This window comes from Triturus cristatus, chromosome 7 (assembly GCF_964204655.1).
Source record: "Triturus cristatus chromosome 7, aTriCri1.1, whole genome shotgun sequence".
NCBI lineage: Eukaryota > Metazoa > Chordata > Amphibia > Caudata > Salamandridae > Triturus > Triturus cristatus.
Window position 1 is genome coordinate 92,198,435 of NC_140590.1, and position 12,732 is coordinate 92,211,166.

General features: G+C 43.4%; 1 protein-coding gene across 1 annotated transcript in view; it reads left to right on the plus strand.

Moving 5' to 3' along the window:
• The window catches only part of LOC146808900 (uncharacterized), a 193,807-nt gene that overhangs the window by 124,008 nt on the left and 57,067 nt on the right, over positions 1-12,732 (plus strand). The gene's annotated exons all lie outside the window — the stretch shown is intronic.

A 12,732-nucleotide genomic window follows, 5' to 3' on the forward strand; every position in this document is an offset into this window, starting at 1 on the left:
TAAAAACATTAACAATAATCATACAATTTACAACATGTACAATTAAAATGCACAATAATATGCATACAAATAATTTTAAAATGATTTTATTAACAACATTTTAGTAAATGATATTAACAACATTGATATTTTTACCATCAATTTTAACAACATAGATATTTTTGTAAATTATATTAATAGCATAGATATTTCTGACATTGATATTACTTACCATAGAAAATCAATATTCTTCAGTACACCTACAAACCCCACAATCTGATACAACACTAAAAATAACAGTAAATAATCTAATTACATTTAAAATTAACTACAAATGTACAAACTGTATTAAAAACATTAACAAAAATCATACAATTTACATGTACAATTAAAATGCACAATAAAATGCATAAAAATAATTTTAAAATGATTTTATTAACAACATTTTAGTAAATGATATTAACAACATTGATATTTTTACCATCAATTTTAACAACATAGATATTTTTGTAAATTATATTAATAGCATAGATATTTCTGACATTGATATTACTTACCATAGAAAATCAATATTCTTGTTAATGATATTCTTGTATCACAATATTCGTAGATCACAATGTTTATAACTCAATATTTCGGTATCTTGATATTTGTTACTCAATATTTTCTCTGCATACCTAACACTCTATAGACAATATTCTTTTTTTTTTTTTTTTTTTTTGTCCTCATCTTGCCCTTGGTGAGTCGCATAGAAACTCTAGGAGAGAAAAAAAGATACGATACACTGTCACAGATAAACTGGTAGTGCTCTCACATACTAGGACAGCACTCAGTGTTGTTCAGAAACTCTCCAGAGTGAACACCGCGAAATGTTAATCCATATAGGGGCAATGTTGCTGCTGTTAACTAGCCATATCTGGGAGTATCCAAATATAGGAGGGAGAGCAGACCAAGCAGCGTTAATCAACGGACAATGTGGGGGGAAAAAAAAAAAAACCCCAAGCACACACTTAGGCCCAATTCAAAAGATGCCAAAAGTCTTGTTTTTCGGGATTACCCGATCTTACTAGGTCTATTTTTGATGTACGCAATACTGATAAGCGCCAGTCCAGCAAGGTGGGAGGCAGTGAATCCTTCCATTTCCTACATATCTCTCTTCTTGCAAGTAGGATACAATAAAACAGAAGCTTTTTGACCGAACCTTGAACTTCCAGTGATGTTCCAAAAATTACGAACAGTGCATTAATTGAAATTTGATATCCCACAGATGTTGTCAACAGTGTGCTAATAGCATCCCAAAAAGGTAACACCAGTGGGCATTCATAAAACATATGTAGATCCGAGGCTGCTAACAATCCGCATTTAGGGCATGCCACAGTGGATTCATTAGAAAATTTAGATAGCCGCTGTGGGGAATAATAAGCCCTGTGTAAAGTAAAAAGGTGGTTCCTACATAACCATGATGGCTTCACCGTATCCCATAAGATTTTACAAGAGGAATACCAGATGTTCTCAAGGTCTTCCCCTGGGAAAGAGGAACTCCATAATGTCTCAGGTAAGGCAAACTCCCCGTCAACTTCATCTAGTAACAAGTTGTACCAAAACGAAATCTCTTTAGGTGCAGGGGGTCTATCCATCAACAAGGTCACTATACTACTCTCACCACCTATTTCAAACCTACCTCTGACAGAGCTCCTCATACGGGCCCAACTTGCTATCTGTAGATATTTAAATTTAGAGAGACCTAACCCCACTCTAGCTAGTATGTGGTCCCAAGATAGCAAAACTCCATCAAAAAAAAGATCTCCCCAAATTTCCAGACCCGCCTCTCTCAGAGGTACTGCCAAGCTGTCAAGAAGCCACACCGGGGAACCGGGAGAGTTCCATAATGGTGACCTACCTGAGAAATAACCCACCTTTATTGCACCTCTTATTTTGACCCATGTTTTTGTGAAACCCAACAAAATCTTCAACTTAATCTTTTTAAAAAACTTGGGATCCCCAAATTTAAACAAAAAACCATTCTGGTCTACTCCCCCTCCTCTCAATAATGCAGCAAAAACATGCTTCCTATACCCACATTTGTTGGCATCTTAAGCAGCATCCTGGCATGGGAAAGTTGGAAAGCCCAAGCATATAGCTGTAAATCAGGTGCTGCTAATCCCCCCTTTTCTCTGCGGCGTCTAATCTTTTTCCATGCTATCCGAGGTGTATGCTCGTTCCAAATAAACAAACTAATATAACCTTGCAGTTTTTGTAAAATAGAAGGTTCAAAGTACAATGGAATACTATTGAACAGAAAATAAATTTTAGGTAAAATAAACATCTTTACCAAATTAGCTCTACCCAAGATGGAAAGGGAGAGCGAAGACCACGACCTCATAAGCTTTCTACAATCTCTTGTCACTATGGCTAGATTCAGCGGTACAATTTTGTCTATATCTCTAACGATGGTGAGTCCGAGATACCGCATGGAACAGTTGGGCTGGACCCCTACCACTGGCTCAGCCTCATTCCATATCATCATCTCTGTTTTGGATGCATTAATCTGGTATCCTGACATCTCACCATAGTCGTTGGCCTGTACAATGATCGCGGGTAATGCTGTACTCAAGTCAGAAGAAAAAATAAGAATGTCATCCGCATACAGGGCTACCTTCCTCTCCCATCCCCCATAAGTAAAGGGCTTGATATTAACATCATCCCTCAATCGTTGGGCAAAAGGCTCGATGTATAAATCAAATAGGAGAGGGGAGAGTGGGCAGCCCTGCCTGGTACCCCGAGTGATATTAAAGGGATCTGACAATTCACCATTGACTAATACAGAAGCTGTTGGATTCCGATACAGCAAACCGACCGCTCCACGGAAACCCTCGCCAATATTGAACTTCGCCAAGACCCCCGACAGGAATGTCCAATTCACCCTGTCGAAGGCCTTGGCGGCATCCAACGTGATAACAGCTAAGGGCAAGGAGTCCGTAGTCGCCATGTCGATAGCACCCATCAGATCATAGGTCAACTCAAAGAGCTGGCGACCCTTCACAAAGCCCCGCTGATCCTGATGTAGAATACAGGGTGCCACCTCTCCCAACCTTTTAGCTAGAACAGATGAAAAAAGCTTGTAATCTGAATTTAAAATAGAAATTGGTCTATATGACCCACAGCTGTCAGCCTGTTTACCAGGTTTTAAAATCAAAGTAATAGAGGCTTCGTTCCAAGAATCAGGAGGATACACCCCCTCCAGAAAGATCTGATTAAACAGCTGAGTTAAGAAGGGAACTATTGTTGGTAATAAAACCTGATAAATCTCCGAAGGGAGGCCATCCGGACCTGATGCCTTGCCCTTCTTCCTACCTAAGATAGCTCCAATTACCTCTTCTTTTGTGATAGGTCTATCCAAGGCAACTTTCTGAACAGGAGAAAGAGAGGGAAGAGATACTCCACTCAGCCAGTCCTCAACTTGTCGTGCATCGATGCTCTTATCCTCATGATATATGTTCTTAAAATAATCACGGAAGGCATTTCTGATATCATTATCCGCTGAGTGGACCATACCTTCTGCCGAGATTTGATCAATATTATTTCTAATACGATCCGTTTTTGCTTTCCAAGCCAAAAGCTTTCCAGCACTTTCCCCGTATTCAAAGTGGGCCATCTTACTGGCCTCCCATCTCTGAAGAACTCGTAGGTTCAGTATGGAACCCAGTTCCCCCTTTAATGTAAGTTTTTTATTTTGCCATTCTTCTAATATTTCTGGAGGAGCGACAGGATGTAACAAGATATTATCCTGAACCATAGCTAAATCTGCTTCCAACGAGATGACCCTGTCTCTATAAGTTTTCCTTTTATATGAGACCTTGTTGGTAATTAAGCCACGCAAAAAAGCCTTAAATGCGTCCCATACAGAGCCGGACGAAGCTGAGCCAGTGTTGTTTTCAAAAAAATACTGCGTTTCAGTTCTTAAAAAAGAAATATCATCTGGAACATTTAGGAACGAGCGGTCAAACGACCATGTTCTGGCAGTGACAGTGGTTTCCGACAGCCCAACCAGCTCAAGGCATAGAGCAGCATGGTCAGAAAGATGAAAGGGGAGATAGTAGACCTTTTGCACCAGTTTAACCAATTCCTGACTGACCAGTGCTAGATCTATCCTCGACTGGTGTTGATATTTGTAGTTCCGAAATGAGACGCCCTGTCTTAGACCAGACTTAAGCCTCCATACGTCCACATAACCGAACTCTTTCATTTTTTCAAGTAAAAGAGACCTAGTTTTAGATGAGGATATAGGTCTATTGGATGAAGATTTATCAAGGAGAGGGTCTAAGACCACATTAAAGTCTCCAGCCAGGATGATCGGTTCTGGATAAAGAAGAAGATGTGAGAAGACGGTACTTAGAACTGATGGATCATCCTGGTTAGGCCCATAATAGCCTACTATGGTAACTCGGGCCCCAGCTATAATTACAGAAACAATAATCCACCTCCCACCTGAATCAACAAGTTTTTCAACTAACCTGGCTTTTAATGATTTTTTAAAGATAATCACGACCCCTCTAGTGTTAGAGTTTTGTGTAGTAGATACACAAAAATCGACCCATCTATTTTTTTTAACTAAAGAAAGCATCTCTTTTTCCGTAAGATGCGTCTCTTGTAATATTAATACTTGAGCATCAAAATCTCGGAGATACTGCATAATCTTCCATTTTCTTGGGCTAGAGCGAAGGCCATTAATGTTCCATGAAAGAACTCTAAGCTTATCCATAGAGATAAGTTCCACCCCCCAACCAGATATTCACCCCATAGCTACAAAAAGAAAAACCTATGCTAGCGATACTAATAATACTAACTTTCTCTTGCAGAATCATGATTCTCCATACCCAAAGAATGTAACAACGGGCAAAAAAAGAGGACTTTTTAGAAATTTTTACTAGCACCACCCCCCCGTGCCCACCCAGACCTCCCCCCTCCCCATGGGAAACCCTTACTTTATCTATCTGGAGATTCCAGTAGATAGCACTCCTACTGAGCTCCTGTCCTGTTTTAAACTATCTTTACTGTCTTTACTATCTTTACTGTCTTTACTGTTACAATTACAAATATGCCCATAAGATATGAGAGAGGAGAGGAGAGAAGAAATGGAAAAAAGAAAAGTAGGAAAAGCAGTGAATTATAGATCCTTCCGTGCCCCCAAAACCCCTTTTTTTTTTCCGCTTGATTTGTTTTTTGTTTTTTTCCCTTTTTTTCTCCTTCTTCCTTCCCTCTCTACTCTTTTATAAAACAAAAACAGTACTCTACATCACTCTCACCTGCACCTAATTAGAGCCCCCGTTATCCTTATTCTTCTCTCTGCTCTTCCCCAGAGAAGCTAGGAGTTCATCAGCCGCCTGCACTGATCGAATGTTATGCATAGTATTATTATGCATAACCTTCAGGGTGGCTGGAAATGCTAGCTGAGCCACCGCACCAAGACTCCTAAATGCCTCCAACCTCCTCCCAAACTCCCACTGCTTATCCAATGTGGCCCTTGAGAGGTCTGATCTAACCTGGAAGTTAAACCCCTTCCCACTCAATGACTTCTGCTTTAGGGCCAAACCCAAGATAGATTCCTTCAAAGTATAAGTACGGAAGTTCACTAATATTTTTCTTGGTTTTTCCCTTTGAGGGTTTCTCCTGAAGGGGTCTCTGTGAATGCGCTGGATGTCAACAGATAGATCCTCAACCGACTGATCTAATCTCAAAGAGTCTTTTAGCAACTGGGTGATATATTGCTTAATATATGACCCCTCACTACCTTCCGGAATGTTAAGACAATATTCTTGTAAATAGTTATTACTTACCTTGATATTTTGGTATACCACTATAACTGAATAATGCCCAACATCCCTGGAAATCTACAAATATTATACCTAGGAGCAGATTTAAAGTTTGGCAAAACAGTGATGCAGTACTCTATCTGGCAAACTGAAGGTCTGTCCACTTAATTTACAGTTAGGCAGACCTTATACAAAACAACATAATTAGTAAGGCGCTGCTTATCACCCGGAAGAGTATTAAGGTGCTCGGGGGAGGGTACGCTGCCGGCTACCTGTTGAACAGCCAAGTTTTCAGTTTTTCTCTAAACACTTGGTTAGTGGGTGTTAATCGGAGTTGCAGAGGGAGTTGGTTCCTGTGTTTGGTGGCCATGTGGGAGAAGGTGCATCTGCCCCTCCTGCTTTTTTGGGTGGGGGTGAGGGCCAGGTGGAGGGATGAGGACTGTAGTTGTCTGGTGGGTTGAAGGACGTTAAATCTGAGGTTGAGATAGGTGAAGCCTGAGCTGTGGAGGGCTTTGTAGGTACGGGTGAGTAGTTTGATCTGGCACCATTTATTTACAGAGAGTCAGTGTAGTGTTCAGAAGTGGGCAATCATGTGGGCTTGTCTGGCGAGGTTGAGGGTGAGTATTGCTGCTGCGTTCTGTATGATCTAGTGTCAGTGGGGAGATACTTGAAAAATGTCTTCAGCATGCAAAGTATGTGAAAGCATGCCAAGGATACAGCTTTTATCTGCTTTCTCATAGAGATTGCTGTTGACGATGATGCCTAGATTTTTTGCTTGTTGTGTGGGTGTGGGAAGGGGCCTGAGTTTGGGCCAAGTATCAATACTGGGGCGGGTGGTGCTCTTGAAGATGAGGACCTATGTTGGCTTTGAGCTTGAGGCACTTGTTTTGTATCCAGCTAGCAATATCGGTCATACATATGTGGACGTTGCTTTGGTGCTGGTGTGGTCTGCGGACACGATGAGCTGTGTGTCATCAGTGTAGGACATTATATTCATCTTGTGCATTTTGACCAGAGCAGTTATAGAGGCCAATGTAAGTGTTGAAGAGCTTTGGCCTTAGAGATTACCCTTGGAGGGGCTCATCTAATTATGTCTTTTGGGCCTGAGGAGAAGGGGGAGGCAGATGCTTTGGGTTCTTCATGTAAGGAAGGAAGCAATCCACTTGAGGACTTTCCTTTGTATTCCCATCTGGTAGAATAGAGGGACACAGTATCAAAATATACAGATAGTTCGAGCAGGATCAAGGCTGCGGTTCCTCCCTGTCCATAAGAGCTCTGATATAATCAGTGGCAGCGATCAGGGCCGTCTCCGTGCTGTGGTTTGCATGGAAGCCTGGCTGTGAAGCATCCAGGAGTTTGTTGGTTTCCAGGTGGTTGGTTAGTTGGATGTTTATAGCTTTTTCTAGGACTTTGGCTAGGAAGTGGAGTAGGGATATTGGCTGGTAGTTTTTGAGTTCTGGCGCGTTGGCAGAGGTTTTTTTTGGAGCAGATTGACCTTTGCATTCTTTCTGGTGGCTGGGAAGTTGGCGTCGTTGATAGAGGTGTTGATGATTGTCGTGAGTTCCTTGCTGATGATGTTCTGATTCTTTGTTGAACGTGTGATGGGGCAGAGATCTTTGGGGGCTCCTGAGTGTAAGGAACCCAAAATGTTAGTGGTGGATTGGGGTGAAAGTGGATCCCACATGGTGGTGGTGATTAAGTTGTGGTCATTTTTGGTGGGGAGTTGTTTGAGGATAGCTAGGGATGGTTGGGGGTCAAAGTGTTCAGTTATGGTTTCAATTTTGTCATACACAAATTCTGCAAGAGATTTGCAGAAAACAAGGGAGGGGTGATGGTGTTCTTGGTTTCTGTGATGTTGGAGAATTCCTTGATGATGCAGAAGAGCTACTTGCTGTAGTTGAAAATGGCTTCCAGGTGGGTGTTGAGGGAGTTCTTTTTCAATTGGGAGTGGTATTTGTTTAGTGTTTGATTGAATTATTCTCTGTTGTAGAGAGCTTTGCTGGTTTGCCAGACCCTTTCCAGTCTTTTGCAGTTACGTTTTGAGGCTTTGAGTTAATCTGTGAACCAGTTGGTAGGGGTGTGTGGTTACTGTTGGGTTTGGGGGGTTTTGAGGGGTACAACTTTGTTGGCACAGTCGGTGATCCAAGTGTTGAAGTTGTTGATGGCTTCCTCTGAGTTGGAGGAAGCATGTGGCAGTGAGGACTTGAGGGTGAGTGTCCAGAGGTCCTCTGTTGCTCTCTTCCAGCTCCTGTGGGGGTGCTGGCAGGGATGGGGGTGGCTGGAGCTGAAGATGTAGAAGTGGACAATTGAGTCTAGGAGACTTTGGTGGCATGGCTGTACCAGATCCTGTTGCTGGCTGAGAATATGGGGTCTAGCATGTGTCTGGCTATGTGGGTGGGGTCAGTGACTCACTGGGAGAATCAGAGGATGTCTATTAACTCTAGGAGGTTAGCAGTGTTATTATCGGAGGCATCTCCTAGGTGGAAGTTGAGATTCCCTAGGAAGAGGAAGTCTTTAGAGTTAATGGTTAGTGGGTTGATGGTGTTCGCAATGGCATCCCAGAAGGCTGGTGGGGCTTGGGAGGTCTGTAGGCGAGGGTGCATCTGATGGTGGTTTGGCAGTTGATATTGATCTGCACATTAAGGTTCTCCATGATGAGGGTTGCGGTGTCTGCTGTGGCAGTGCAGTTGATGCTCAATTTATGGATGATTTCTATTCCACTGCCTAGCTTGTTAGTGCGGTCACATTGGATTATTTTGTATACATATGGTATGGCAGTGGCGGTGTCGGGTGCAGATGCCGGGTTCATCCACGTCTCAGTGAGGAAGACGATGTCTGGCATGAGGGAGGTGATGGTGTCCCTGATTGCAATTGGCATGCTTTTGGAGAGTGCGAGTGTTGATTATTAAGCAGAGTAATTGATCCATGAGGGAGGTAGGCAGTGGTTGCTCAGGGGCTGGTGGTATGGTGTAATATTTGCAAGGGAAATGGCGGCAGAACAAGGTTCCTGCTACTGTTCGCTTGGATGTGAGGTAGCAGTTGCTGATGCTCTGTCTGGGGTTGAAAGCTATGAGTTCAGTGCTAGTGTAGGTTTGGAGCGGGGGACCAGGGGTCTGGGTACTGGCTCTATTCAGGTGCAGACGTGTGCAGACAGGCTTGAATTTGGCTCCCTGGAGATTTGCCAGAGGCGCTGTGCGGCTGCACTGAGTCCTCCCTTAAATAGGCTACCCAGGATGGGGCTCTGGGCAGGGTGGAAGTAGGAGAGAGAAGGGCTGAGTGGAAAAAGAGTGATTGAGCCCTGGGCAGGGTGGGCGAGGATGCAAGGAGGAGTGGGTGTGGGGAATCTGTGGAAAAACAAGCAACGCTAAGAGGGAATCTCTAGAAAAAAGAGCAAAGTTATTAACAGAATCTATGGAAAGAAAAGCAAAGTTGAGAGGGAATCTGTGTAAAAATAAGTAAAGTTGAGAGATAAATCCGTGTGAAAGAACAAAGTTATAGGGATAACCTGCTCGCTGGTGCAAGTGGTAGGGGAGAGCTAGCCCAGGGACCTGCTCCCTGGGGCCTTGCTGCAGCCTCCATGAAATGCATTACCCGGGAGGGGGACTGGGTGCTGGGTGTGGTAAGTGGAGGCAGGATGCAGGTGAGGGAAGGGCTGAGCTAGGAAAGAATGGTTTGGCCAGGGGGAGGGTGAGGGTACGAGGAGAAGAGGTGTCAGCAAGTGGCACCTATGAGGGAATCTGTGGAAAAACAAGTACATTTAAGAAGGAATCTGTAGAAAAATGAGCAACCTAAGAGGGACTGAGCAAAGTTAGGAGACAAATCTGTGGAAAGAAGAGCAAAGTAAAAGATGAATCTGTGGAAAAATTAGTAAATTTAAGAGATGAATCTGTGGGGAAATTAGCAAAATTAAGAGGGAATCTTTGAAAAATTATCAAAGTTAGGAGAAGAATCTGGGGGAAAAAAGAGCAAAGTTAAGGTGGTATCCGTTGAAAACAAGCAAAACTAAAAGGGAATCTGTGTAAAAACAAGCAAAGTTAAGAGATAAATTTGTGAGCAAGAACAAAGTTATGGGGTTAAAATGCTGGGTGTTGCGAGTGCCAGGGGAGAGCTGGCCCGGGGACCAGTTCCTTGGGGCAGTGCTGCGGCCTCAATGGAATAGGTTACCCAGAAGGGGGGCGAGAGGCTGGGTGTGGTCAGCAGGGGAGGGCAGAGCTGAGCTGGAAAATAGCTTTTTAGCCTGGGGAGGAGAGTGAGGCTATGTAGAGAAGTGGTGTGGGGAAGAGGAGTCTATGAGGGATTCTGTGGGATAAGAGTCAAGTTAAGATGGAATCTGTGGAAAAATTAGCAAAGTTAAGAGGGAATCTTTAGAAAAGCTAGCAAAGTAAGGAGAGCAATCAGTGGAAAAAACTATTTTAAGAGGGAGTCTGTCCAAAAACAAGTATATTTAAGAGGGAATCCCTGGAAAAAGAAACAAACTTGAAAGGGAATCTGTGGGAAAAAGTAAAATTAGAAGACAAATCTGTGGAAAGAATAGAAAAGTTACGAGGGAATCTGTGGAAAAATGAGAAAAGTTAAGAGAGCAATCTGTGGAGAAACAGGCAAAATTAAGAGGCAAACTTTGAAAAAATGAACAAAGTCAGGAGCAGAATCTGTGTAAAGAAGAGCAAAGTTAAGAAATAAATCTCTGGAAAAGCGAGCAAAGCTAAGGGAGGAATCTTGGGAAAGAACAAAGATATGGGGTTAACCTGCTGGGTGGTGCGAGCGGCAGAGGACAGCTGGTCCGTGGACCTACTCCCTGGGGATGCACTGCAGCTTCCATGAAATAGGTTACCCGAGAGGGGGGTGGTTGCTGGGTGAGGTTAGTGAGAGGTTGGAAGCAGGTGCAGGAAGGGCTGAGCAGGAAAAGAGTAGTTTAGCCCAGGGAGGGGGACAAATGGGAGGGTGAGAGGAGAAACAGGTGTGGGGAAGAAGAGTCTAAGAAGGAATGTGCAGAAAACAAAGCAAAGTTAAGAGGGCATCTGAGGAAAAACAGGCAAAGTTAAAAGGGAATCTGTAGATAAATGAGCACAGTTTAGAGGGAATCTGTAGAAAAGCAAGTAAAGTTAGGAGCATTATCTGTGGAAAGAAGACCAAATTTAAGAGAGAATCTGTGTAAAAATGAGCAAAGCTAAGGGAGTAATCTGTGGGTAACAATGAAGTTATGGGGTTAACCTGCTGGGTGGTGTGAGCAGCAAGAGAGAGCATGGCCTGGGGACCTGCTCACTGGGTGCTGTCCATTTAAATCGGTCACCCAGGAGGGGGGCAGAGTCAGAGGGAGGTGTAAAGAGAATGAGCAAAGGGCTGAATGGGAAAAGAGCAGTTTAGCCCAGGGAAGTGTGGGTGAGGGTACAATTAGAAGCGTCTGTGGGAAGAGGAGTCTAAGAGTGAACCTATGCCAGAGATGAAGCCTATTCCATCTCCCTTGCTGAAATACTTTTCAGATAACACAACAGAGTTCAGACCAGTGGAGGTCTGGCCAATTAACCGCTCAATGGATTTAGAGTGAGTTGTCAAATTACCAGTTTTTATTATCGCTACTATACCTTACCACCTTAAAAAACATGGATGTAAGGGAAAATAAAAATGTTTAAATAATGCCCGCAGTATGGAAGAACTCTTGCATGGTGTGAGGATCATTCGGTTTGGTTTCTTTTGGCCCTCATTCGGATTAGTGATTAGTGTTATCTTCTGGGCTGGCGAATAACTCTAAGGTAGGGGTGGCCAAAAATTGCGTAATCGCGCTACGGAAAGCTCTGCGAAACGGTAAAAAATCTCCACAAGCACGCAGAGTTCTGCAAACTCAGGGAATTGCTTGTTCCGCCCGTTGGTGATGCTTTTTTCCTTTTCGTGAATGCTGTATGCATGCTCGGGGGAAATATCTCACGAACACGCATTTTGAAAGCGCAAACAGGGAAAAAATTCAGTGAAATCACAGGATTTTTGGCAATTCCGCGTACTCTGTGGAACTGCAAATTACCCAAATTCTGCAAAGTCTGACAGCGGAACGGAATTTACCGCCCAGGCCTACTCTAAGGGTGTTTCTTTACAATAAGCCTGCACCTCCAGGGTGTCAATTTTTATGACACTCTGGTGGCGGAAGTCTCTCAATCATATCTTGAGGGGACGCAAATCAACCCAGCATGGCTTTGCATGGTCTCATAGATTTACAGTAAGGCAAGGCAGTTCCAAGTGCTGCCTTGCCTTACTTTAAGTCAACACCTATGGATTTTGACACATTGCCAGATATACAAAGATTTGTAAAGCTGGGAATGTGTCAAAACTGTGTGCCTCCCCAGGGGAAGCATAACAAGGAGAAATACCTTTTTTCCTCTTTCTATGTGCGCTGCATTATTTAATGTGTGCTGCTTGTTTTTTCCTCTTTCTGTATGTGCTGCATTCTGCAGCCAACATAGAAAGAGGAAAACATCTCCACTGGTTGTTCTTTGCACACAAACAATTGTACCAACAATGCAGATACCTTTGTTGGCTCTCAGCTGCAAATTGTGCATCAGCACTGTCTGAAAGGATAAAAATGCACTTTATATTAAACTTATTGTGCCTTCATGCTCTTGCAAACTGGCATAGGGGAGTGCAGCAAGTAGTGCTATCCTACACCAATTTCTTGTAAATGAGGCCCTAAGTTTGGAGGATGGGTACACCGTCAGAGCGATGGAGTATTTTACTGCGTTGGCCTGACAGAATAAATACCGTCCTCCGAGCTTAGGTCCCTAGTTTGCTTTGTTCGCCCTAAGTTGGCAGGGTATGCACCGACGTGGGTTCCTTGCTCACTTTGCCACTGGATTCAAGCTAGCCTGGCTGATGAGGGCTGTTAGCCCAAAACCGGTCCCAGGAGGCTTGTTTCCGGGTCAGGGAAGACCTGGCTTGGCAGTTCGGGCTGGAC